At 40.1% G+C, this 14,453-nt stretch overlaps 1 long non-coding RNA gene across 1 annotated transcript in view; it reads left to right on the forward strand.

Annotated features, from left to right (window-relative positions):
* Positions 1–14,453, forward strand: part of LOC142104650 (uncharacterized) — a 214,305-nt gene that overhangs the window by 197,920 nt on the left and 1,932 nt on the right. The gene's annotated exons all lie outside the window — the stretch shown is intronic.

A 14,453-nucleotide genomic window follows, 5' to 3' on the forward strand; every position in this document is an offset into this window, starting at 1 on the left:
TGACATTCAGGGAGGGTTGGCAAGTATGATTACTACTGTGAGAGTTACAAGCACCTTGTCAGCAATAATACATCTGGCAAAGTGGATCTGAAACTAGAAACCATTCTAAGTGTAACTATACCCATTTGCCTTTTTTTAAAAAAATGTATTGAAATGTTTTACATTATTGGAAAAAAACCTTAACAAAAGTAAACTAAAGCTAAACCCACATAGGGATAGTAACAGTGTCATAAAATCAAACCTACAATATTTAAGTATAGCGTAAATCAGAAAATATTGGTGGGTAAACATGCAATATAAGAATACAGAAAGCATTTTAATTATTTTTTTTTGTGACGTGTCCTTAGTCACATAATAGAGTTATATGCTCATTTCAATATGAGCATATAAATCTATTATTTCCAAATATTAATATAGTAGAGGCTAGGTGGCTGTCCAGGGCATAGAACTTAAGAGAGATCCATCTAACGATGTCCCTCCGTAACAGAAGGAAAAATCCTCCACCAATACCAAATTTTCTCATATTTGTTAATCTAGTTACGACTGATATATACGTAAACCATTCTTGTCCTACAGTATTATTTACAAGATCAATCCAGTCCTTTAGAATAGGGCCCTCCGGAGCCATCCATTCTCTGGCAATGATCACTTTCACTAACATAAATAGGATATTGACAAGTAACCTAATGAATCTATGCGTGTTCTTATTTAGACCCAAGCCGAATAAATACAATCTCGAGTAATGGAGGATATTCCCACATCTAATTGTAGTATACATTTTCCCACCTCTTGCCAGAAAAATAACACCACTGGGCAGCTCCATATCTGTCTCCCACCCACCCATTTGTCTTTTTACTTCAGTTCTCTTGCAATAACATTTTCCAGAACACTATCTGTATTTCAGCACTTTCTAAGCTTACAAAAATGCATATCAGACATGAATCAAACAACTTTGCATTTGATAGGACCTTTTACTAGCATTAAATAATGCATCTAAAATGCCAGTGAGCATGTACCTTTAACGGCTTGTTCAGACAAGCATCCCGGTAAATGTTGCTCTTGCCATGTTTAGGATGAAATGCAGGATTGTTTCCCACTCCAACAGAAGTGTGTAAACGCTAAGATCAATGATCCAGATGCTACTGTATTCTCAATGCAGTTTGCTGGTGTTGAGTTCCATAACGAATGAGGCATGAACAACATCTAAGATAACATGAGTAAGCCCATAAAATGGAGCAAAACCACTTTAGGTCCTTCTACTTAATGGTTATTTTATCTGTACTCTACCTGAATATTTATGCATGTCAAATGAACATGGTCATGGTTATTGGTCTAGATATGATATCAAAGCTTAAATGATGATGGAAAAAACTTACACAATTTGACAGCGGGTAAACAACATTCCTGCACTCTGCCTCTTAAACAGATTTGAGGGACACCTTAATTAATCAACACATTTATAATAGAAAATAAGGCATTTGGTAATGAAAATTGTCAGATATTTGTAAGCCTTTTCTCGTTGTTTCTGACTCATTTAACAGTGCACAGATGCTTATTAGATCATTAAGAGATTTGATTGTCTTCATTACTGCGCAATTAATCATCAACTTCAAAAAGTAAACAGACGCAGATGTTTTATGTTAAAGCATATTTTAGTGTGCCTAAAGATAAAGCACTCTTATAAAAACACTAAACATAGCATTAAAGAAACAATAAAGGAAAGGTTAAAAGGGTGTGTTCCTTTCAGTAAAACAAGGTGCTGTAGAATGTGAAGTTTATTGACAATTAAAATAAACTAATTTCATTTTGTGGGAATACTGTGCTATATATGCTGAGAAAAAAGACAAAAATGGAAATTTGCTGGAAATTTTTTTTTTCATTGGAGTTATGCACAGATTAAAAGGGTCAGATATGGCTATATAGTTCATCTCACAGTTAGAGTAAGGTGCCCATTAGAGAAACACCTCATAGTGGACGCTTGAGCTACATACGTGTTGCAAAGCTACACTGTTTTTCTTGATCATTGTACTATGGTATGCGCCACCTCAAGAGCATCTGGCTATAAATGGGTTACATTCTCTGTGAGTTCTGCATTCCATTTTTTATTATATATGCAAGCCCATGTGGCTGCTCTCAATATCTAGAGTTAGGGTATGTACCCACTGCTGTTCTACACACCTTGTCAGCATTAAAACATTAATCCACAGCATTAAAACCAAGGTCAAGTGAAGTGAATAACATAGATTATCTCGCTACAATGGCACCTGTAAAGGTATATTTTATGCAGCAAATGAACAGTAAGTTCTTGAAGTTGATGTGTTGGAAACAGGAAAAATTGGTAAGCGTAAGGATCTGAGCAACTTTAACAAGGGTCAAATTGTGATGGCTAGACGACTGGGTCAGAGCATCTCCAATAACGGCAGGTCTTGTGGGGTGTTCCCGGTATGCAGCGGTTAGTGCCTACCAAAAGTGGTCCAAGGAAGGAAAGCCGTTGAACTGGGAAGAGGGTCATGCAAGCCCAAGGCTCATTGATGTGCGTGGGGAGCGAAGGCTAGCCAGTCTGGTTCAATCCCACAGAAGATTGCTACGGTAGCACAAATTGCTGAAAAAGTTAATTCTTGCTATGATAGAAAGAACACAAAGTGCATCGCAGCTTACTGCGCATGGGGCTGCCTAGCTGCAAACTGGTCAGTGTGCCTATGCTGACCCCTGTCCACAGCTGAATGTGCCTACAATGGGCACATGAGCACCAGAACTGGACCATGGAGAAATGGAAGAAGGTGGCCTGGTCTGATGAAAAATGTTTTCTTTTACATCATGTGGATGGTCAGGTGCATGTGCGTTGTTTACCTGGGGAAGAGATGGCACCAGGATGCACTATGGGAAAAGGGCAAGCCGGCGGGGGCAGTGTGATACCCTGGGCAATGCTCTGCTGGGAAACCTTGGGTCCTGGCATTCATGTGGATGTTACTTTGACATGCACCTTCTACCTAAACATTGCTGCAGACCAAGTACACCCCTTCATGGCAACAGTTTTCCCTGATGGCAGTGGCCTCTTTCAGCAGGATAATGAGCGCTGCCACACTGCAAAAATTGTTCAGGAATAGTTTGAGGAACATGACAAACAGTTCAGGCATTGACTTGGCCGCCAATCTGATCGAGCATCTGTGGGATGTGCTGGAAAAACAAGTCCGAGCCATGGAGGCCCCACCTTGCAACTTACAGGACTTAAAGGATCTGCTGCTAACGTCTTGGTGCCAGAAACCATAGGATACCTTGTGGAGTCTATGCCTCAACAGATCAGAGCTGTTTTGGTGGCACGAGGGGGACCTACACAATATTAGGCAGTTGGTTTTAATGTTGTGTCTGATCGGTGTATGTGTGTAAAATGCATTTAAAAAGTCCATTGAGTTTGTACCCTAAGAACATATGTAATGGCACTTTAAATGCGTTATTTAACTTTAGTAAAGAATGGCAATAAAAATGCATATCAAATGCAAACACTGTGCTGCAGTTATACAAGAAGCAAACAAAAAAAAAGATTCACCCTTTGAAGCATTGTACTTGGAAGCTCCCAATTCATTATTGACAATTTTTAATATAATACATAAATATAACAAATGGGAGACGCTGTCAATCAAGCCTGCAAGAATAGAACACTGGGACATCCTGAAAGGAATTTTCCATTTTTATCAGTTTGATAGGCAGGCTCTCCATATAGTCACTACAGTCATTCTGCAGAGGAAAGCTGCTGAAGACAGTTAACAGGAGGCCAAGTGTACTATATCTTTTTTTTTTATGCACCCCGGACACACTATATAAAAAAAAAATAGGTATAGGTGGAGGTCTCAATTAATACTTCATACACCATACACTTGTACAGATATGTACAAATAGGAAAAGGCAGTTTTGGCACACATTTACAGGAACAGACGCTCTTGTATGCTGTACATATGCTTACAAATACACAGCCAATAAGAAAAAAATGCCTACACACAGAAACAGTGGCACACACATCTGCTATTACAGTTTTAACTCTTTCAATAACAGTAACACATACACACTTACACATAAAGAGAATCAGCTCATCCCCCACGCAATCACCTTTATGTATGGAAGCATAAAGAAGATTACAGTTAAGTAGTGCCAGAGGAAGCTCTAAGCATACCGAAAGTGACAGCTTCTCTGTCTAAACTAACAGTACAATTTATTTATTAATAAAGTATGTTGCCATGAAGAAATACACTTGAGTCATCTCTCATTTTCAAGAATGCCATGGAAAGTCTACAATATACTCTTGTACAGCAAATAGGGAGCAAAACAACAATATGGACTAGAAGATATTTGCTAGCTTGAATTTAATCAATCATATAGTCGTTAACAATGCTAAATAATTTTCAGATCTGCAGGGTCATATATACTCCAGGGGGTAAATTTATCATGCTGCAGGTTTGAAAAAGTGGAGATGTTGCCTATAGCAACCAATCAGATCCTAGTTATCATTTATATAGTACATTCTACAAAATGACAACTAGAATCTGATTGGTTGCTATGGGCAACATCTCCACTTTTTCAAACCCACAGCTTGATAAATTTACCCCTAGGGCTTATTTATTATGAGGAATCAAAAAACCAATGCAATAAAAAAATAAAATGATTTTTGAACTATATTTATCAGAAACAAAATGCAGGGTCAGTTGAGCTCCAGACTAGCCGAATACCGGCCCAAATCGATAAAAGTTAAATACTACTTCCAAGAATAAAGCATTTCTTTAATGCTGTGGATCAGCCATCCTCAGCACTGCCGTCATTCTTGGTAAATAGGCTTTCCCATGAAGCTTTGGTGGGGTTATTCCATTATCGCTGGCAGTGACCACATTGGTATATAGGCAAAGCTAAACCAATCAATCTCGCCAGCAAACACACCTTTACACTTGCAAAAGAACGTTTCACCCTTTGGTAATGACAGGTTGAAGCAAAGGGGTAAAACTGCTCCTCTGTCTCATAGTGAGTCATATAAGAAAACATTGCATAGTGTCTTTAGAGTGTAATTGCTCCAGTGTGACAGGGGAGAGCATCCGCCCTAACTTTAACCTGTCACCACTAAAGTGATTGAGTGCTTATAAACGCTGCACTTTTGTGGATTATTATTATTTATTATTATCTTTTATTTATAAGAAGCAACAAAGGTTCGGCTGCACCAGGCATAGGGGGTTAGAACATACAACATAATGACAAAATAACATAAGTACAAAATTGACAAAATGAAATAAATACAAATAAATGTACAAAATTGCATCCCGCAAAATGACGTAAGGAAAACACTAGGAGAGCTGGACCTGCTCATGAGAGCTTACATTCTGGACCATGGACCAAGACAAACGTGTTTTTCTGTAGAACATTCCTCTGGTAGTATACTTAATCTAATAAGAAATTAAATAGAGATGTGATCAGCATTTATATTCTGATGTGTTTGCAAATACAGCAGCAAAGTAAACAAGTGAGAGAGAATTAATAGCAAGAAAACATGAAGACATGATTAGGAATGTTAACTCCTCCACAAACACCTACATTTCATTGCTCACTCAATGTAGCACAGATTGTATATTTGTTTCTGTCCTGTAATAGTGAACCTCTATGTTGACAATGCTTTCTAATTTTTATTCAAATGAACACACTTGCATAGGTCTATCAAAAATACTATTTATTATCAAAAGCAAACAAGTAACTAAGTTACAGAAGAATGTATTCTGTGTAGACAAAAGATAAATGAGAAATATGTTAGTTATTACGGTTTATTTAAAACTTTAAAACAGTATACTACTTAGATCCTACATTCTTCTCTCCATGGTATCTGAGCTTTACTGTTTTCTAGAATTATCTATATATATATATATATATATATATATATATATATATATGACTTGTACTTAACAAAACTATATAGTTTCTAAGTTTCAAACTGTTAAGATGATTATTTTTCAGTTCAAAGATAAAACTATAGTCCTGGGAGAGTAGTAAATGTCCTATACATATAGCCCAGGTTTCTGTCTTATGTGCTTTAAAACCTCAGGGAGAGTGTGTATGTTTGGAGAGTAAGTTTCCAAACAGCGGTCCGGCTTCAGTCAGTTGACGTAAGGGTCCCTGGGGTTATGAATATAGAAAGAAGGGCTGGCGGATTTCACGTCTTTCAACCTGCTAGCCAGTTGCTAGTTTATCAGTAGTTGTACCTGTGCTTTTAAATAGCTGTGAGGATTTTTCCTCAGTATCTCTCACTAGCTGGGGAACATGTCAGATGCCTGCTGAGAGACACTACCATTATTACATGTGTAATATTTTGTCTTTGGGGGACATTAGGTCCCTCCCACTTAAAGAGGGAATTCTCTTTATTGTATTAGTTAGAGCCGGACAGGCTAGGACTTTTGTTTATGCTTTCATTATTTTTGAAGCTGCTAAAAAAAACTAAGTGCTGCTACTTGAATAGAGGCACTGGACTAGTGTGATATTGTTTGGCTAATGCATGGGAAGTGCAGCCATTTACCCCAGGAAATGACAAACCTTACCAGATCTTGCAATAATACATATAGCTGAGGGCCGCATTTGGGGCTTTTCATAGTGTAAAATTAGTTTTAGATACATTTTTATATTGTATATTGGGTCTCCCACCAATCCTGTGTTTCATCACCTCTCACTTATATCTTCCTTGTGATCCTTCAACTCTCTCTTATCTGTCCACTCTTCCCATGTGCCTCTATCGTCATCCAAGGTATCTCCCCCATCTCCTCTCCTCCAGCTCCTTTCACCCTCTTACTTACTCCCTGCTTCTCTCACCATGTCCCTTCCCCCACTATCCCGTCAATCTATACCTGTCCCAGATCCTATATTTCCCTCTCACAAGTCAGGAATATATAATAAATGTTTTAGGTTTTCCCATATTATTTATATAAGTAGCCAGTGTGGGAAAGTGAGATATATATGTCTGTGTGGGTGGGTGGGAACGTTGTATTCTTTTTCTTTTAAGCCAAAATGACATAAAGCTAAATATAGGACAGAATACTAAATATAAGATCCTGACACCAGTCAAATGTTAGGCCACTGAAAAAGAAAGATAGCTATTTGCTTTTATTAGTATGTTACCTTACCTGTTCTTGCAGTTCACTACCTGTGGCTGCTGCTATGTTATGCTCAGGAGCTTCCTACCTGGATCCTGGAATGTTGGTGCCCTATTTGAAAAAAAAAGAGGTACATGAAATATAGAAAGCCCCCAACAAGCCCCAGCGTTAAATCGATAACACCCACCTTTTATAATTAGGCCTCCCTCTTTGCAACCAGTCCTATTAAATAAAATGAATATTATTTACACTTAATAAATAGACCTATTTTCATCCAGGCAGCCCTGATGTTGATTTAATATCATAGACATTTAATAAATAGCCCTATTTCCCCGCAACCGGACCCAAAATTAAATATATTTCCCTTCCTCTAAACATCCCTGGTAATAAATTAAAAGCATTTACATTTAATAAATGTACCTATTTCCTTCAACTATCCCGACATTAAGTAATTCCTAATTACATTTAAAAAACAGCCTTCGTTTGCCCCAAATTAGCCACAACCCCCAGTTCGCCATTAAATTAATAGGCCACTTGCCCTCCCACATTAAATTGGACAAATCCCCCTCTTCCCTAATTACATTAAGAAAACCACCCCTCCCTCATTACTTTAAAGCAACCCCCCTTCCCTCAGTACATTAAGACAACCCCCCTTCCCTCAGTACATTAAGACAACCCCCCTTCGATCAGTACATTAAGACAACCCCCCTTCCCTCAGTACATTAAGACAACCCCCCTTCCCTCAGTACATTAAGACAACCCCCCTTCCCTCGGTATATTAAGACAACCCCCCTTCCCTCAGTACATTAAGACAACATCCCTTCTCTCATTACATTAAACAAATTCCCCTCCCCCTTCCTTTATTGCATTAAGACAAACCCCCCCCCCTCCGATCTCTTATTACATTTAGAAAATAAATCCCCCTCCCCTTACCTCACACTTACCTTCTTTCAGCAGCACTGTGTAGGAGAAGCAAATTACTCTGTCTGAGGCTCATGCAGGCTATACGCATGGGACGGCACCTGTCCTGTGGTGCACATCCCATGTGACTAGTCAGCCACAGACACATAAAGGGAAGGCAGAGAGGACAGTTTGAGATACACATAAGGAGGGCAAGGAGGACAAAACCACAGACACATAGGGAGGGAAGGGAGGTTGGAGCCAGAGACACATTTGGAAGGGTAGAGAAGACAGGAAGGACAGACACAGAGACACATAGGGAGGGCAGGGAGGATAGACCCAGCCACACATAGGGAGGGCAAGGAGGATGGACCCAGATACACATAGGGAGGGCAAGGAGGATGGACCCAGATACACATAGGGAGGGCAGTGAAGACAGATACAGAGACACATAGGGAGGACAGGAAGGACGGACACAGAGACACATAGGGAGGGCAGGGAGGACGGACACAGAGACACATAGGGAGGACAGACACAGAGACACATAGGGAGGACAGACACAGAGACACATAGGAAGGACGGACACAGAGACACATAGGGAGGGCTGGGAGGACGGACACAGAGACACATAGGGAAGGCAGGGAGGACGGACACAGAGACACATAAGGAGGGCAGGAAGGACGGACACAGAGACACATAGGAAGGGCAGGGAGGATAGACACAGAGACACAAAGGGATGGCAGGGAGGACGGACACAGAGACACAAAGGGAGGGCAGGTAGGACGGACAAAGAGACACAAAGGGAGGGTAGGAAGGGTGGACCTAGAAACACACAGATTAAGAGACGGAGGGGGGGATGACTCATACATCAGCGACTTTATATTAATTACATATTTTTGTCTATAAATTAAATATGTGTTGCAGTTAAAAATATAATGAAAAGAATGTTTTTTTGTAGAAATCATGATAAGTAAATAGTTTTATGACCTCACAGTAGACAATAGGTTTGCAGAGGGGATTATGTGGACCCACCTAGGATGGCATGGTGACTCACAGGTTAAGAATCTACATAAAATATTATAGGGGGCGAGAATAAGAGAGAGCAGAGTTATTTAGTAAAGCATATTAGGCATATCTAAAGTATAGTCTGGAAGTTAATCCTGTTAGTGAATTTTATCCTACTTTACCTAAACAAGATCTTCACAAATCCTCTCTATCTGGTCACCACACGTTTTAATAATGACTTATTGCTGGAAGCCCAGCAATATCTTATTGAAGAATTAGAATGATTGCACAATAAGTAATTGAGGAAAATGTATAAATGTCAGTAAAAAAAAAATATTACTGCAAAAGTATCAGGATAACTTTGATAAAATAAGGGAAAGAGTCATCAAATTGTACTTAAACCATTTTTGAGCATTAAGGGGAATAAAAGTCAATAGACATTACATCTACTCATTGGGTGTACAATTAGCAAATACGTAAAGAAAAGTGTAACAGTTAAACAGGAGGTTAGCAATGGCCCGGGCATGTTGCAACTTGTCAAGTCAAAGAATAGGCTATTCAATTTCTTTGTAAATTTAGTTTAATTTCTTCTTAATTTATCTGTAGCTTAAATGGGTGCAGGGTGGATTGCTTTTGGTGTGAGTATGTTTATGGGTGCTATTGTTATCTTTCAAAATTAAAACTAAAAAATGTATAGAACAAAAAGAGAGAGAAGACCAGTTGGGCCTGCAGCCAGAATTTGGTCAATCTGTGAAAATTAATTGTAGTGGGAATTTCCAACAGCTGTGTGTGCAAAGATCCATTTTGACAGGATGTTCATCAAACACGGACAAGTTATTCTACTAGGAGTAGTAATAGTAGCAGTTGGTATTTTTGGAAGAAAACATTCCAAATCTGTAGGAAACCTATGATGAGAAGGTCAGAGGGGCCACAATATACTGTTTCTGAATAGGAATTCCAAAATTTGGTAGGGGTCTAAGGAAGAATCTTATACTCAAGATTAGTTGTAGAGATGTCCTTGTTAATTTGCTATGTGCTGTATTGACCAGAAGACAAACGCAGCACAGACAGTCCTCAATAATCAAGTGCTAGTTTTAAATGTGATCCAATCTAACTACTCACAAGGGAAATGCCAATAAGCAACGTATGCTAAGTGAGCAATAAATGTACTGCTCAAAAGGGAATAGTTTCCTTTATAGTTCTTAGACATGAAGAAAGCCCAAGGTACTTAACTGAGTATCACCCCTACTTAAAATGGAAAACAGAAAAATAAATGAGCAGGGTCAAAACATATTAAGCATTGCAGACTACAAGGTATTAGTCTTTAAACATGAAAAATCACTTACAGAAGACAATAATAAAATAATCTGCAAAAAGTGTCCACCACCACCAGTAATTTTGGAATCTAGATAAATGCTACACACCAGAGGCTCAAGCAAAGGTCAAAAAGGGCAGTCCTGTCATTCATGCCAAGCATCAATTCTAAACTGGATGGAGAGAGAACATAAAACAAGCAAGACAAACCATGGCAATAGAAAGACTTTTAAATATCAACTATAATTGCCATAAAAGGAGTATGAGAGACATGAGACTAATACATCAGGTTATCTATGTGTTAAATCTTAATTTATTTATTTTTAAAATACTGTGTATTGGCAACATTGCTAGTGAAACTGTATGAGAAAACATAGGCAGACCAGAAATGGTTATAGGCTAACAATCATAGGGCAAGAAATTTCAAACCAAACTGCATATAGAGTCCACAACAGCATTGCCCTATGAACTCACGTACAGGAGATGAAAGTTACTTTCCGGAGATCAACAGCGGTTTTGCACATTTTAACCTGTATAAGGAAGTGGAAGGGGATGGAAAGAGAGGAGGAGAGAAAAAAAGAAAAAGAAAAAAGGAGTAGAGAGCAGAAGGAAGGGTGGAGGTATAGGAGATTGTAAAAGTATAGAAAGGGAATAGAGAAAAGAGAGGGGAATTTCACACAAAAAGTGACAAGCAACAAGAGAGTAGAGCAGCTATAGACAAATTCGCCCGTGACAGAGGCCCATCTAAGGATTTAGAAGGGGTTGATTATGGTAAGAGGCACAGACTTTATCGAAGGAAAACGGAGGAGCCCCTTAGGATGCTAGTGATATGTTCTATCTGGTAAATATGCCACACCCGACTACAGTGGAGTGTTGGTGGAGAGGGTTTCTTCTAGGAGCAGCAATCTGGCAAGTTGCTGTACTCCCAATGTGTCTGAATAGTCTGTAGGTGTGAGATGGGAGGTCAAGGATAGGCAATGGTAGAAGCATATGCTTGGGTTCAGAGGAAATGGAAACACCTAAGACAGCAGAGGCGAATGTGAGGACAGTAGACCAGAAAGGGAGACAGCTCCACCATTTATGCAGGAAGGAGCCAGTGGCATCACGGTTTCTCCAACAGGCGTCGTTTACCTGTGGATAGATACTAGGTAGCCTAGAGGGGACATAGTACCACCTGTGAAGCAATTTACAAGCATTTTCTTTAATGCAAATATAAAATGAACATCGCGCTTTCCATTCAAATATATCAGATTAGTCTTCATGATCCAGAGACTCGCCTAGCTCCACCTCCCATTTGGAAATGGTCTTTAGTGTCAGTTGTGAGTGGGAGTAGTGTGTTGGCAGCATAGAAATAAGGCCTTTCAAGGACAGACCAGAAAGGCAGAGATTCTCATATACTGTGGTGGATCTGGCCGGTAATTGGGATTTTGTAGAGTGGACGACGCGTCTGACCTGCAGATATTGGTGGAACTGTCCCATTGAGAAACCAAGTAGTTTAACTAGGTTGGAGAACTGAGGAAAGGAAGCTGTTCTGGAGATGCTGTTGAGGTGGAGGATACTAGCCCTGGCCCAGTATATCTGATGGGAGAGGCCCAGTTCAAAAGCAGGGTTGGGCCAGAGGGGAATCATGACCTGGGTTTACGGGGAGAGGACGGCCATCTGGTTGCAGTAGGACCATATGGAGAGGGAGAGGGCAACCACCAGGTGTGTACGAGTAACGGACAGGGCATGTGGCGGAGGCAACCAAAGGGCGGAGCATATCGGGGAGCCCCCCAACAGGCATGATTCTATGTCTACCCAGACTCTGGTCCCAGGGGGGTTAAATCTTATTTTAACTAAACTTGCAACCAGTTCTCGGCATTAAACATGACACTCTCATAGTGTTACCTACCACGATTTATCTACCTACTGTTTAAGGGTCAATTTCCTGGTTCAGACTATTTATATTCATGAAATGGTAGCTTTAAAGCTGCCAAAAACATCACAGGCCAGTTGATAGGCTTGCCCAAAACATTGCTCCAGAAAAGTAGGAAAGCACCACAGCCTCATACATGTTCTTGAGCAATTCACATGTTCAAGATATGTCCTGAGATCTAAACTTGAATTCCATCCTTAAGGGTGCTGATGGCTATTATATAGTTAAACTTGTGACATAAAACCTGCAGCTAAGAATAGAACCAAATAAAGGTGCCGGAGTGCTCAGATATGCTTAAATTACAATAGGCTACCATGGAAACCATTACTGCTCTGGAAATATTAAACTGAATCAACTTTACAACAACCTTTAAAAGGAATAATAAATTGGAGATACAAGTTTGATTATTTCCGGTAATTGTTCATTATATGGGTACAACTTAAAACATGGACTCCCATCCACCTGTCATTTCAGCTGAGGGTGACCAGAAAGGTGCCCTCTTGCACTCTTTGCCTTTATTTTGTGTATGGACGCCCAGTGTCCTCCACTAAAGCTCTCCGGTATTTTGTATACCTGGTTCTCCTTCACACGCTGCACACCTTGTGAATGACAACTTAAACAGCTGTGGGGCTCCTGGTGGGGATGCTAGTAAAGGGGTTGGGGTGAGAGGAAATTCAGTCAGCAGTGCCAGCTCAAGACAACCAAATCCTACTTGGAATGACAGGTGACAGGACTCCATGTTTGAGTGGTGTCCATATAATTAACAAATACATTATTCCCTTATACAATTCTTACTTTTTCTGTTTTGATTACAAAAGAACAATTTAAAGAGGACTTGCTTTGCTATTAAGTTGCACATTTTCTGTTTACGGGTCCCCAGATGCGACTAACTTCTAAGTAGTATATAGGGATAGTTCACAGGGGAGGGTTTGACAGTTATTATTTTTATTTAAAAGACGCCACAAAGGGTCTGTGGTTCCATAGTGAACAGGCATACATGAGAACAGTAAGCACAACAATGGGTACAGCTAAGCCCATTGGTCAAAGTGTGGGTGTATACCATGCTATGCCATATAAATTCCATTCACTTACATTTCCATTACATTTTTCATACGACCACTTCTAAATTTCCATTTCGACCACTGGTTAAGCCGAATAATAAATGAATAGATGCAATTAGCAGAACGAATACTACATACAGAAACAAAAATGAGGAAGCCGAAGATGCATAAGAAACATGCACAAGGCATAGGGTAGAGGACCCTGCCTATTACACAGTTAAAACCAAAGCTAAAAATTGGCAAATAAAGGTTTTGTTTGTGCTTAGATATGTTTAATCACAACATACTATCATGGTATACAATTCTGCTATAGTAATATTAAACTGAATCAACTATACAAAAAGCTTTACAAATAACAATAAATTGTTGATATGTTGGTGTAGTGTTCCAGTGCAGGGCCTAGATGGTGCAGAGGTCTGGTTGGTGCAGGTCTCCGGTGCAGAGTCAATATGGAGAAGTGAGCTAGTTAGCGGAGGCCTGGATGGAGGCCAGTGCAGGGCTTAGATGGTACAGTGGCCTTGTTGGAAGAGGCCTGGGTGGTGCAGGATTCCAGTGCATGGCCAAGGTGGAGCAGTGGCCTAGTTGGGGAAGGTCTGAGTGGTGCAGTGGTGGCCTCGGCAGGAAGCCTTTCTGAAGGGCAGAGGGGCTGAGAGGAGGTGGTTGGAGTAATGTCAGAGGGATGAAACACTGAGTAGAGGGGCATAAGTCTGTCTTAGGTCCATGCTGTATGGCAGTTTTGGTAGTCTGCATTAAATCTCAGCGAAATTGGGTAGCTGGAGGTCCCAGGAACTCTCACGAGTGGTCTCTCGGTCAGGCGCAGAGGAATAGGACAGTAAAGCAGCTGCATGGGTGACGGCAACAGTTCCAGTCTGAGCTGGCTTCAGTACTTCTGCACATATGGTGGCCCTGCCCACCCTGCTTCACCTATGGTGGCCCTGCCCAAAAATACGTCCTTATTGGCAGAAAATTCACTCACTCATTGAACCTATAATCAATGTTCATATACCCGACTCTGTGCTATACACACTGTTACACAGACATATCCATGGCACGCCCCATACAGAAATTAATCTGACACATTTTGAAAACGGAAAAATTTATTTATTTTTCTTCCTTTATCCCCTATCCCAATCCTTGTCCTGCAAC

Source organism: Mixophyes fleayi, chromosome 1 (assembly GCF_038048845.1).
Source record: "Mixophyes fleayi isolate aMixFle1 chromosome 1, aMixFle1.hap1, whole genome shotgun sequence".
Classification (NCBI taxonomy): Eukaryota; Metazoa; Chordata; class Amphibia; order Anura; family Limnodynastidae; genus Mixophyes; species Mixophyes fleayi.